The sequence below is a fragment of the Pseudophryne corroboree genome, chromosome 1 (genome assembly GCF_028390025.1).
Source record: "Pseudophryne corroboree isolate aPseCor3 chromosome 1, aPseCor3.hap2, whole genome shotgun sequence".
NCBI lineage: Eukaryota > Metazoa > Chordata > Amphibia > Anura > Myobatrachidae > Pseudophryne > Pseudophryne corroboree.
Window position 1 is genome coordinate 680,088,967 of NC_086444.1, and position 14,714 is coordinate 680,103,680.

Consider the following 14,714-nt stretch of genomic DNA (forward strand, 5'->3'; position numbering starts at 1 on the left):
AGGTACCTTGACTATCACCTGCTGAGAATACAGCTTGTGAATGGCTTCCAAAACCGTCTCCCTTTCTGAGGGGGACGTTGGTAAAGCAGACTTCAGGAAACGGCGAGGTGGCTCTGTCTCTAATTTCAACCTGTACCCCTGAGATATTATCTGCAGGATCCAGGGATTTACCTGCGAGTGAGCCCACTGCGCGCTGTAATTCTTGAGACGACCGCCTACCGCCCCCGAGTCCGCTTGCGAAGCCCCAGCGTCATGCTGAGGCTTTTGTAGAAGCCGGGGAGGGCTTCTGTTCCTGGGAAGGAGCTGCCTGTTGCTGTCTCTTCCCTCGTCCTCTGCCTCGTGGCAGATATGAATAGCCCTTTGCTCTCTTATTTTTAAAGGAACGAAAGGGCTGCGGTTGAAAGGTCGGTGCCTTTTTCTGTTGGGGAGTGACTTGAGGTAGAAAGGTGGATTTCCCGGCCGTAGCCGTGGCCACCAAATCCGATAGACCGACCCCAAATAACTCCTCTACGCATCGCCTGTCCACTGTCGTGTCCATAAAGCTCTTCTGGCCGAAATGGACATAGCACTTACCCGTGATGCCAGTGTGCAGATATCTCTCTGTGCATCACGCATATAAAGAAATGCATCCTTTATTTGTTCTAACGACAGTAAAATATTGTCCCTGTCCAGGGTATCAATATTTTCGATCAGGGACTCTGACCAAACTACCCCAGCACTGCACATCCAGGCAGTCGCAATATCTGGTCGTAGTATAACACCTGCATGTGTGTATATACCTTTTTGGATATTTTCCATCCTCATATCTGATGGATCTTTAAGTGCGGCCGTCTCAGGAGAGGGTAACGCCACTTGTTTTGATAAGCGTGTTAGCGCTTTGTCCACCCTAGGAGGTGTTTCCCAGCGCTCCCTAACCTCTGGCGGGAAAGGGTATAAAGCCAATAACTTCTTTGAAATTAGCAGTTTTTTTATCGGGGCACCCCACGCTTCATCACACACGTCATTTAATTCTTCTGATTCGGTAAAAACTACTGGTAGTTTTTTCACACCCCACATAATACCCTGTTTAGTGGTACCTGTAGTATCAGCTAAATGTAACATCTCCTTTATTGCCAAAATCATATAACGTGTGGCCCTACTGGAAAATACGGTTAATTCGTCACCTTCACCACCGGAATCAGTGCCTGTGTCTGGGTCTGTGTCGACCGACTGAGGCAAGGGGCGTTTTACAGCCCCTGACGGTATTTGAGGCGCCTGGACAGGCACTAATTGAGTGTCCGGCCGCCTCATGTCGGCAAACGACTGCTTAAGCGAGTTGACGCTATCCCGTAATTCCACAAATAAAGGCATCCATTCTGGTGTCGACCCCCTAGGAGGTGACATCCTCATATTTGGCAATTGCTCCGCCTCCACACCAATAACGTCCTCATACATGTCGACACACACGTACCGACACACAGCAGACACACAGGGAATGCTCTATACGAAGACAGGACCCACTAGCCCTTTGGGGAGACAGAGGGAGAGTCTGCCAGCACACACCAAAAAGCGCTATATATGACAGGGATAGCCTTATGATTAAGTGCTCCCTTATAGCTGCTTTTATATTAATATATTGCCATTTATTTTGCCCCCCCTCTCTGTTATACCCTGTTTCTGTAGTGCAGTGCAGGGGAGAGACCTGGGAGCCTTCCTGACCAGCGGAGCTGTGACAGAAAATGGCGCCGTGTGCTGAGGAGATAGGCCCCGCCCCTTTTTCGACGGGCTCGTCTCCCGCTATTTAGTACATTTAGGCAGGGGTAAATATCTCCATATAGCCTCTGGGGCTATATGTGAGGTATTTTTAGCCTTTTTAAAGGTTTTCATTTGCCTCCCAGGGCGCCCCCCCCCAGCGCCCTGCACCCTCAGTGACTGCCGTGTGAAGTGTGCTGAGAGGAAAATGGCGCACAGCTGCAGTGCTGTGCGCTACCTTAAGAAGACTGCAGGAGTCTTCAGCCGCCGATTCTGGACCTCTTCTTGCTTCAGCATCTGTGAGGGGGCCGGCGGCGTGGCTCCGGTGACCATCCAGGCTGTACCTGTGATCGTCCCTCTGGAGCTTCATGTCCAGTAGCCAAGAAGCCAATCCATCCTGCACGCAGGTGAGTTCACTTCTTCTCCCCTCTGTCCCTCGTTGCAGTGATCCTGTTGCCAGCAGGAATCACTGTAAAATAAAAAACCTAAGCTAAACTCTCTAAGCAGCTCTTTATGAGAGCCACCTAGAATTGCACCCTTCTCGGCCGGGCACAAAAATCTAACTGGAGTCTGGAGGAGGGTCATAGGGGGAGGAGCCAGTACACACCACCTGACCTGTAAAAGCTTTACTTTTGTGCCCTGTCTCCTGCGGAGCCGCTATTCCCCATGGTCCTTTCAGGAACCCCAGCATCCACTTAGGACGATAGAGAAAAATGGTTGAATGCTCACATGTATGCTTACTTTTAGGGGGACATTTACTAAGCAGTGATAAGAGCGGAGAAGTGAGCCAGTGGATAAGTTGCCCATGGCAACCAATCAGCACTAAAGCAGCATCTATAATTTGCATACTATAAAATTATACAGAGCTGCTGATTGGTTGATGGAGCAACTTCTCCACTGGCTCACTTCTCCACTCTTATCACTTCTTAGTACATGTCCCCCTTAGTATGCAATTGCTGTGCTCATAAAGGTATCTTCATCCTATTTCATCACCCAGCATAGAGATGATAAATCCATATACAATGCAGGACGGTTGAGAAAATAAAAAAATATATTTATTAAAAACAAAAAAGAGGTTTAAAACACATAATAGTTCAACTTTATCACACGGAACAAAACATCATATGTAACCCGGGCATATAAGGTATAGTTCCCCGTGCTTGTGAACACTCTGTGCCGTACCTCTAAAACAGACACTACTTTCAACGCGTTACGGCTAGAGATGAGCGGGTTCGATTCTCCGAGAACCGAAACCCCCCGGAACTCCACGTGGTAACCCCCCTGAACTCCACGTGGTTTAAATGGGTCGGAGGCAGGATCGGTTGTTCCCACCTGACTTGGAAACCCTGAACGAGGGAAAACGTCATCATCCCGCTGTCGGATTCTCGCGAGATTCGGATTCCATAGAAAGAGCCGCACGTCGCCGCCATTTTCACTCGTGCATTGTAGAGAGAGCAGAGAGGACGTGGCTACGTTCTCTCAGTGGCAAATCTCAATATCAGTGCTTAGTATCAGTGCTTACTTATTGCTGCTCAGTAATATTAGTAGTGTGCCTCTCTTGTGCTGCATCTTGCTGCTCAGTGTCAGTTCTCAGTAGTATCCTCATCAGTGCTCACTATCACTGCTCATTGGTGGTCATTCCGAGTTGTTAGCTCGTTGCTGATTTTCGCTATAATGCGATTAGTTGCTTATTGCGCATGCGCAAGGTTGGCAGAGCGCACGCGGTTAGTTATTTTACACAAAAGTTAAGTATTTTACTCACGGCATAACGAGGATTTTTCATCGTTCTGGTGATCGTAGTGTGATTGACAGGAAGTGGGTGTTTCTGGGTGGAAACTGGCCGTTTTCTGGGAGTGTGTAAAAAAACGCTGGCATTTCTGGGAAAAACGCGGGAGTGTCTGAAGAAACGGGGGAGTGTCTGGGCGAACGCTGGGTGTGTTTGTGACGTCAAGCCAGGAACGAAACTGACTGAACTGATCGCAATGGCTGAGTAAGTCTGGAGCTACTCAGAAACTGCTAAGAAATTTCTATTCACAATTCTGCAAATCTTTTGTTCGCAATTCTGTTAAGCTAAGATACACTCCCAGAGGGTGGCGGCTTAGCATGTGCAATGCTGCTAAAAGCAGCTAGCGAGCGAACAACTCGGAATGAGGGCCATTGTCTTGTGCTGCATTGTGGTGCTCAGTAATACTACAGTACATTACTAATATACTAGTCCAGTGTCTTGTGCTGCATCTTGCTGCTCAGTGTCAGTTCTCAGTATTATCATCATCAGTGCTCAGTATCACTGCTTATTGTCTTGTGCTGCATTGTGGTGCTCAGTAATACTACAGTACATTACTAATATACCAGTCCAATGTCTTGTGCTGCATCTTGCTGCTGTAGGGTGCTGTGGTAGTGTCCTGTCACTGTGCATAGGTTATCATCATTCCAGTCACAGTGATATCTGGTATCTATCTAGTGGTAACTAATTCCAGACAATACCGCCGTCTAATTCCAGATATATTACTGGCATATAATTGCACACATTAAAAAATGGAGAACAAAAATGTGGAGGGTAAAATAGGGAAAGAATAAGATCCACTTCCACCTAGTGCTGAAGCTACTGCCACTAGTCATGGCAGAGATGATGAAATGCCATAAACATCATCTGCCAAGGCCGATGCCCAATGTCATAGTAGAGAGCATGTAAAATCCAAAAAGTTCAGTAAAATGACCCAAAAATCTAAATGAAAATCGTCTGAGGAGAAGCGTAAACTTGCCAATATGCCATTTACGACACGGAGTGGCAAGGAACGGCTAAGGCCCTCTCCTATGTTCCTCATGACTAGTGGTTCAGCTTCACATGACAATGGAAGCACTCATACTCCCGCTAGAAAAATGAAAAGAGTTAAGCTGGCAAAAGCACAGCAAAGAACTGTGCGTTCTAAATCACAAATCCCCAAGGAGAGTCCAAATGCCTGACCTTCCCAACACTGGAGGGGGAGAGGTGGCTCCTTCCACCATTTGCACGCACCCTGTAAGTGCTGGAAGTAGCACCCACAGTCCAGTTCCTGATATTTAAATTGAAGATGTCACTGTTGAAGTACACCAGGATCAGGATATGGGTGTTGCTGGCGCTGAGTAGGAAATTGACGAGGAGGATTCTGATGGTGAGGTGGTTTGTTTAAGTCAGGCACCCGGGGAGACACCTGTTGTCCATGGGATGATTAAGGCCATTGACATGCCTGGCCAAAATACCAAAAAAAATCACCTCTTTGGTGTGGAATTATTTTAACAGAAATGCGGACAACAGGTGTCAAGCCGTGTGTTGTCTTTGTCAAGCTGTAATAAGTAGGGGTAAGGACGTTAACCACCTAGGAACATCCTCCCTTATACGTCACCTGGAGCGCATTCATCAGAAGTTATTGACAAGTTCAAAAACTTTGGTGACAGCGGAAGCAGTCCACTGGCAACTAAATCCCTTCTTCCTCTTGTACCCAAGCTCCTGCAAACCACACCACCAAATCCCTCAATGTCAATATCCTCCTTAGACAGGAACGCCAATTGTCCTGCAGGCCATGTCACTGACAAGTCTGACGAGTCCTCTCCTAACTGGGATTCCTCCAATGGATCCTTGAGTGTAACGCCTAATGCTGCTGGCGCTGCTGTTGTTGCTGCTGGGAGTCGATCGTCATCCCAGAGGGGAAGTCGGAAGACCACTTGTACTACTTCCAGTAAGCAATTGACTGTCCAACAGTCCTTTGCGAGGAAGATGAAATATCACAGCAGTCATCCTGTTGCAAAGCGGATAACTCAGGCCTTGACAACTATGTTGGTGTTAGATGTGCGTCCGGTATCCACCGTTAGTTCACAGGGACTTAGAGAATTGCTTGAGGTAGTGTGTCCCCGGTACCAAATCCCATCTAGGTTCCACTTCTCTAGGCAGGCGATACCGAGAATGTACACAGACGTCAGAAAAAGAGTCACCAGTGTCCTAAAAATGCAGTTGTACCCACTCTCCACTTAACCACGGACATGTGGACAAGTGGAGCAGGGCAGACTAAGGACTATATGACTGTGACAGCCCACTGGGTAGATGTATTGCCTCCCGCAGCAACAACAGCGGCGGCACCAGTAGCAGCATCTCGCAAACGCCAACTTGTTCCTAGGCAGGTTACGCTTTGTATCACTGCTTCCATAAGAGGCACACAGCTGACAACCTCTTACAGAAACTGAGGAACATCATCGCAGATTGGCTTACCCCAATTGGACTCTCCTGGGGATTTGTGATATTGGACAACGCCACCAATATTGTGCATGCATTACATGTGGGCAAATTCCAGCACGTCCCATGTTTTGCATATACAATTAACTTGGTGGTGCATAATTTTTTTTAAACGACAGGGGCGTGCAGGAGATGCTGTTGGTGGCCCGAAGAATTGCGGGCCACTTTCAGCATTCAGCCACCGCGTGCTGAAGACTGGAGCGCCAGCAAACACTCATGAACATGCCCTGCCATCAGCTGAAGCAAGAGGTGGTAACGAGGTGGAATTCAACCCTCTATAATCTTCAGAGGATGGAGGAGCAGCAAAAGGCCATTCAAGCCTATACATCTGCCTACGATATAGGCAAAGGAGGGGGAATGCACCTGACTCAAGCGCAGTGGAGAATGATTTCCATGTTGTGCAAGGTTCTCCAACCCTTTGAACTTGCCACACGTGAAGTCAGTTCAGACACTGCCAGCCTGAGTCAGGTCATTCCCCTCATCAGGCTTTTGCAGAAGCAGCTGGAGAGATTGAAGGAGGAGCTAAAATGGAGCGATTCCGCTAGCCATGTGGGACTTGTTGACTGAGCCCTTCATTCGCTTAACCAGGATTCACGGGTGGTCAATCTGTTGAAATCAGAGCACTACATTTTGGCCACCGTGCTCGATCCTAGGTTTAAAGCCTACGGTGTATCTCTCTTTCCGCCAACAGCTCCTCCTTCATTTTCTACCGCCACTGGAGCTACCAGGAAAAGGATAACATTTCCAAAACCACCCGCTGGCGGTGATACAGGGCAGTCAGGAACAAGTGCTGACATCTGGTCCGGACTGAAGGACCTGCCAACGATTACTGACATGTCGTCTACTGTCACTGCATATGATTCTGTCACCATTGAAAGAATGGTGGAGGATTATATGAGTGACAGCATCACTGTTGGCATGTCAGACAGTACGTACGTATACTGCCAGGAAAATGAGGCAATTTGGAGGCCCTTGCACAAACTGGCTTTATTTTACCTAAGTTACCCCCCTCCACTGTATACTCCGAAAGAGTGTTTAGTGCAGCCAGTCACCTTGTCAGCAATCGGCGTAGGAGGTTACTTCCACAAAATGTGGAGAAGATGATGTTCATCAAAATGAATTATAATCAATTCCTCCGTGGAGACATTTACCAGCAATTGCCTCCAGAAAGTACACAGGGACCTGTGATGGTGGATTCCAGTGGGGACGAATTAATACTCTGTGAGGAGGAGGATGTACACAGTGAAAGGGGTGAGGAATCGGGGGATGAGGTGGACATTTTGCCTCTGTAGAGCCAGTTTGTGCAAGGATTAATTGCTTCTTTTTTGGTGGGGGCCCAAACCAACCAGTCATTTCAGCCACAGTCGTGTGGCAGACCCTGTGGCTGAAATGATTGGTTTGTTAAAGTGTGCATGTCCTGTTTATACAACATAAGGGTGGGTGGGAGGGCCCAAGGACAATTCCATCTTGCACCTCTTTTTTTTTATTTATCTTTGCATCATGTGCTGTTTGGGGACTATTTTTTTAAGTGCCATAATGTCTGACACTGCAGTGCCACTCCTAGATGGGCCAGGTGTTTGTGCTGCCCACTTGGGTTGCTTAGCTAAGTCATCCAGCGACCTCGGTGCAAATTTTAAGACTAAAAATATTATGAGGTGTGAGGTGTTCAGAATAGACTGGAAATGAGTGGAAATTATGGTTATTGAGGTTACTAATACTTTAGGATCAAAATGACTCCCGAATTCTACGATTGAAGCTGTTTTTGAGGGTTTTTTGAAAAAAACACCCGAATCCAAAACGCATCCGAATCTGACAAAAATTCGAAAGGGTGGTTTTGCCAAAACACGTCCGAATCCAAAACACGGCCGCGGAACCGAATCCAAAACCAAAACAGAAAACCCGAAAAGTGTCCGGTGCACATCTCTAGTTACGGCGCTCTGCGGTGCCTTTTTCAAGATAAGTGTCACTGACTAAAAATGGGGCTCTCACGTAGTGCCCAAACACTGCCTCCAGACCGAAAAACAACTTTCAGAATGGTGTTGAACTACTATGTGTTTTAACCTAATTTTTGTTTTTAATATTTATATGTTTTATTGTCTTAACCGTCCTGCATTGTATATGGATTTATCATCTCTATGCTGGGTGACGCAAGGGGATAAAGATACCTTTATGAGCACAGCACCTGCATACTAAGCAAGCATACGTGTGAGAATTCTACCATTTATTCCTCTACCACGTGTGAGATGACCTGGGAGCAGGGGCGTCAGAACGTTTTTAGGTTGGGGGGGCAAGATATAATCTCATTTTGGCGCCCCTAAATTGCTGAATCGCTAAAGGCCAGATCCACCTGAAATACACTGAGAAGGCCAGATCCACACTAAGGGGATCATTCAGATCTGATCGCTGCTGTAAGTTTTCGCACAGCGGGCAATCAGGTATTAACTGCGCACGCGCATTGGACAGCAACAAAGGGCCTCTCTGGTCAGCGAGGGGATGATTCGAAAAATCCGTTTGCACGGGTGTTCGCAAGGTGATTGACAGGAAGAGGCTGTTTGTGGGTGGTAACTGACCGTTTACTGGGAGTGTCCGGAAAATCGCAGGTGTCCCCAAGTGTTTTTAGGGAGGGTGTATGACGTCAGCTCCTGCCCCGATCAGCCCGATGTGATCGCACTGTAGGAATAAGTCCTGAGCTGCGCAGAGACTGCACAAAGTTGATTTTAGTGGATTTTAGCAGCTCGGCTACACATGTAATCGCACACTTGTGTGGCACTATCCTGTGGTGTTCCCACTACAGTACAGGCCCATGCCTAGCAACGCAGCACTGCATAGGTTAACTATCCCCTAACTTTTAGTGATGTCAGCAGGAGCTGACAGGGGGGGCACTAGGACCCAGGGGAGTCAAGTTTAGAACCAGAGGAGCCCAACTGTCACAGCCAGAGAGCTGGGAGAAAAGTACCCTGCGATTGGCTGACCCCATGACCTTTACAGAGCGGGAAGCTGAGGAGGCAGGGTTACTGCTCTGAGGAGAGTGTGTGAGGCTGCAGTGTGGAGAGTTGTTGTCCAGAGAGCCCTAAAAGGGGTGACCAGCGGCGAAAGGAGAGCGGTCGCAAGTGGAGCCGTCTGCGCCCGACAACTGAGTGAGACGCTAGGGAAGGAAGCGTCACAGCTGCTGAGAGAGAAGTGCTGACAGGAATCATATCAGCGTGCGAGCCGCAAGTGAAGCAGCATGGAGTCTCTGTCATCACAGCTGGGAAGCACTGAAGGGGCTGCCTGACAGTGAGAGGATGGAGTGCAGCTGCGGGGAACAGTGAGTAACCTTGCCCCTTCACATTGTGTCTGTAACAGTGCCTCAGCACAGCCAGCCGTACCTCAGTTACAGTGCCTCAGCACAGCCAGCCATACCCCAGTGACAGCCAGAACCCTTTTTGTGTCATTCTCCAGTCAGCCCTGTTTAAGTCTGTCAGCACAGCCTAAGACCCCTGTCACCCATCACCTGAGGCTGCCAGGGTCAGACAGACAGTTAGAGGTGTTGTCAGTCAGTGAGGCCATTTCAGCAGCAGCTCAACTTGACAGCCAGCCAACCCTTGCCAACTCAGCCAGGTGCTTCCCTCATACAGCAATATTCCCATTTGTTACTACAGACAGAGAGGGGAAGAGTCCTGAGATATATGACACCTGTCAGCCAACCAGTACCGCAGCAGCACAGCCGTGTCCGACATGCAGAGCCCAGGGGGAGAATTTGATGCTTTTAATCTACGCAAGGTCACCCGGGGACAGCGACAGTGTTGTGTTCAAGGAATGAGAAAAAAAGGTTACTGCCTATTAGGAGTTACCTTAAAGAAGGTGATATTAGTTAGCACTAGTACCGACAGAACCAGCCCGTGCGAACAGTATTGATCCCCCCTTACCCTAAATAGTGAGTGGCTATCTGGCAGAATTGCATCCAGTTATTTTAGTCCGTATTTACCTCAGGATTTATACTGAAAGCCTTCCTATAAGATATCTGAGATAATATACAAAACTCAGTTACTAGTCACTGCCGGATTGTACTCCTACACCCTCTAGTGGACACTTGAGATACTGTAAGGAACACTACGGTTAATAGTAATTCTACAGCCACCGTGTGGACACTTGGGACACTAATTTGGACCCCGTTCCTGGTTACTTGCTGCCAGTCAATTGGTAGACATTTAAGGTTATGGTTAATAGTGACGTTATAGTATACGATAAATAATTGGTGAGAAGTTCATTTACGAGTATATTGAAGAAATACTTGCAATTGTGAGTTCTCCTAAAAGCCGTGAATTTGTTATATGTGACTAAAATGTTTAATGCTTGACTATATTACCTGTGATACCATATGATCTCGAACTGCTGATCTGCATATTGATCTGTTCCTATATATAGTGACATTGCTTAATTTCAATTCTACCCTACTAAACCGTTTAACACAATAGCAGTGACACCTTATTGGTGATAATAAAATACCAGTCACTGTCCAAAAGTGTGGTGACTTGTTTGTCTGGGGTCTGTTTGGGGGCCTCATCCTTCTGCTGGGTATCCAGAGGTGACAAGAAAGCAAAGTCCAAGAAGACTGGGACCGACATCATCAGGGGAAATTAAGGTACGAAACACCGCCACTTCACCACCCGGTGGCCTGTGACACTTGCACGGCAAATATACACTACCCCTGGAGATGGCGACTATTTGAACACAGAACAGCAAAATTAGCAGCTCAGCTCTCCCATGCCACTCTAGTTTCCCACCACGTGCACCATGTAGGGAGAGTAGGTCAAGCACTAGCAGTGACCAGTGCTGGCATCGAGGTGACTGATAGTAGTGGCCGTGGGAGTTACAGGGAGGGCAAGGGCACGAATGCTGAAAGGGAGTTACAGGGAGGGCAGGGATGTTGAGGGGGAGTTACAGGGAGGGTGAGGGCAGGGATGCTGAGGGGGAGTTACAGGGAGGGTGAGGGCAGGGATGTTGAGTGGGGAGTTACAGGGTGGCTGAGGGCTGGGACGCTGAGGGGGGAGCTACAGGGGGGGGTTAGAGTAGGGATGCTGAGAGGAAGTTACAGGGAGGGCAGGGATGCTGAGGGGGGTGTCACAGGGAGGATGAGTGCAGGGATGCTGAGGGGGAGTTACAGGGAGGGTGAGGGCAGGGATGCTGAGGGGGAGTTACAGGGAGGGTGAGGGCAGGGATGTTGAGTGGGGAGTTACAGGGAGGCTGAGGGCTGGGACGCTGAGGGGGGAGCTACAGGGGGGGTGAGAGTAGGGATGCTGAGAGGAAGTTACAGGGAGGGCAGGGATGCTGAGGGGGGTGTTACAGGGAGGATGAGGGCAGGGATGCTGAGGGGGAGTTACAGGGAGGGTGAGGGCAGGGATGTTGAGGGGGGAGTTACAGGGAGGCTGAGGGCTGGGATGCTGAGGGGGGAGTTGCAGGGAGGGTGAGAGTAGGGATGCTGAGGGGGGAGTTAGAGGGAGAGTGAGTGCACACTGAGGGGGGAGCTACATGAAGGGTGAGGGCAGGGACGCTGACGGGGAGTTTCATGGCGGGTGAGGGCAGGGACACTGAAGGGGAGTTACATGGAGGGTGAAGGCATGGGCACTGACAGGGAGTTACAAGGAGTGTGAGGAGCACTGAGGGGGGAGTTACAGGGAGGGTGATGGCTGGGAAGCTGAGGGGGGAGTTACAGGGAGGGTGAGGGCTGGGACGCTGAGGGGGGAGTTACAGGTAGGGTGAGAGTAGGGATGCTGAGGGGGGAGTTAGAAGGAGGGCGAGTACACACTGAGGGGGGAGCTACATGGAGGGTGAGCGCAGGGACACTGACGGGGTGTTACATGGCGGGTGACTGCAGGGACACTGACGGGGAGTTACAGGGCGGGTGAGGGCAGGGACACTGACGGGGAGTTACAGGGAGGGTGAGGGCAGGGGCACTGAAGTGGAGTTACATGGAGGGTGAGGGCAGGGACACTGACGGGGAGTTACAGGGAGGGTGAGGACAGGGACACTGACGGGGAGTTACAGGGAGGGTGAGGGCAGGGGCACTGACGGGGAGTTACAGGGAGGGTGAGGGCAGGGGCACTGACGGGGAGTTACAGGGAGGGTGAGGGCAGGGGCACTGACGGGGAGTTACAGGGAGGGTGAGGGCAGGGGCACTGACGGGGAGTTACAGGGAGGGTGAGGGCAGGGGCACTGAAGGGGAGTTACATGGAGGGTGAGGGCATGGGCACTGACAGGGAGTTACAAGGAGTGTGAGGAGCACTGAAGGGGAAGTTACAGGGAGGCTGAGGGCTGGGACGCTGAGGGGAGAGTTACAGTGAGGGTGAGAGTAGGGATGCTGAGGGGGCAGTTAGAAGGAGGGTGAGTGCACACTGAGGGAGCTACATGAAGGGTGAGTGCAGGGATGCTGATGGGGAATTACAGGGCGGGTGAGGGCAGGGACACTGACGGGGAGTTACAGGGAGGGTGAGGGCATGGGCGCTGATGTGGTGTTAAAGGGAGGGTGAAGGCAGGGGCACTGAGGGTGGACTTACAAGGAAAATGAGGGAAGGGGCCTATAAAAATAGCTTTATTAAAATAAATAAAATACTCTAAATCCAAGTGTGGATTAAACATTCATATACAGATTATAACATACGGAGAGCCATCCCCCTCGCCGACTGCTGATTACCATATATTTAGAGTGTAAGTAGCGCCTCCTCTCTTCTTTAGGAAGAGGCAGCAGCCTGTGACACGTGGGATTCTGTCTGTGTGCTGCGGCGATCCCTTTGATTTAGAGCAGCCCACTGGGGAGGCGGAGCTCGGGACTCGGAGAGTACTCAGAGCTGCCTGAGAGTGTGGTCTTCCTGGGCGAGTGGGCGGCACATCTCTTCATGCCGCCGGCGCCACTGCTGCGCTGCCTGTGGTAAGTGAGACAGGCTCTGGCAGCAGCGGCAGCAACAGGCAGGACAGTGCGGCTCCCTCAGTAAGGAGGCAGAGAGGGGGGAGCCGCTTTTCATGCTGCTGGCGCAGCTGCTGCCTGTCACAGTGACAAGCGCTGGCAGCCGGCAGCAACAGCAGCACTTCTCAGCAAAGAGGTGTGACAGGGAGACAGAAGGTGTCAGGGAAATAGCGGGTGACAGAAAGACATTGGGTGACAGAAAAATAGTGGGTGACATGGTGAGGGAGACAGGGAGATACTAGGTGATGGAGATAGTGGGTGACAGGGAGAGAGAGTGACCGGGGGATAGTGGGTGACATGGTGAGGGTGACGGGTGGATAGCGGGTGACATGGTGAGGGTGACAGGTGGATAGCGGGTGACATGGTGAGGGTGACAGGTGGGATAGCGGGTGACAGGTGGATAGCGGGTGACATGGTGAGGGTGACGGGGGGATAGTGGGTGACATGGTGAGGGTGAAGGGTGGATAGTGGGTGACATGGTGAGGGTGACGGGTGGATAGCGGGTGACATGGTGAGGGTGACGGGTGGATAGCGGGTGACATGGTGAGGGTGACAGGTGGATAGCGGGTGACATGGTGAGGGTGACAGGTGGGATAGTGGGTGACGGGTGGATAGTGGGTGACATGGTGAGGGTGACAGGTGGATAGTGGATGATAGGGCACAGCCAACCTCCTAACCCCCCCCACCCACTGCACGATAACAGGGGCAGGGGATGCCTCCCAGCAGCACAGACAGCCTCCTCCTCCCCCCCCTTTCACAGAGCAAAGGGGATGCTTCCAGCGTCACAGGCAGCTTCCTCCCCCTCCCCCACTGTCATGATGCCTCCAGCCGCCTCTTCCCTCTCTCTCCCACGCTGTCACCGGGGATGCTCCTGCCGCACAGTCCACAGCCAGCCTCCTCACCCTCTCCGTTCCCGCTCACCTGTCCGCCTCTAGGCTCAGTAGGTCCGCCGTCTGCATCCATAGCGCGGGGAGAGATCCTCCTCCCTCATGCTGACGGCCAGGAACCTCGCAGAGCTCAAGGAGGCGGAGCTCCTCAGACTGCAGGCATGCTGCTGCTGCTGTATGACTAGCAGCGCAGCGGCAGCAATAACAATTAAAAAAAAAAGCCTGAAAATGACGGGGGAGGGGCCGCACCGGGCCTGGGATATTCACTCACGGAGCTGAGGATGAAATGTGCGGTCTTTCACCTGACCGCACATCGCTCCTCCGCTCCTCCTGTACCCTGATTGGCGCGCTCTATGTTTGGGGGGGGGGGGGGCAAGCTGCCCCCTAGCCCCCCCAGTTCCGACGCATCTGCCTGGGAGGGAAACAAAAAAGGAATTTTGGGTTTCTGAATCTTTTGGAATGGACTTTCACACTTCTCAATAGGAAGAATATGCATGCTGGGTGTGTCATCATCTGACGTTATTACACTATTGTGAAAAAAAGGGGGGAACCTGGATTGCACATCCTATTACTAAAGACATCAAGAGGTGCTATCATGCTGAGGCTTCTAATACTATGCTGGAGGAAGAGAGATGCAGATGCACACTCTTAGCACTAAGAACACTGATAATAAAAATAATTTAAATAACCCTCACAATTAACATGGAGTATAATTGAAGTTCTTAGCACACATTTGCGCAAATATGCGGGCCCATGTACCGCGGCCAGGTGACTTCATCACATGGGTCCCTAACATCCCTAATACTATCACATTCTATTAATTTATAATAGGATGTGCAATCCAGGTTCCCCCCTTTTTTCCACTATATTTGTGTATATATTGTAC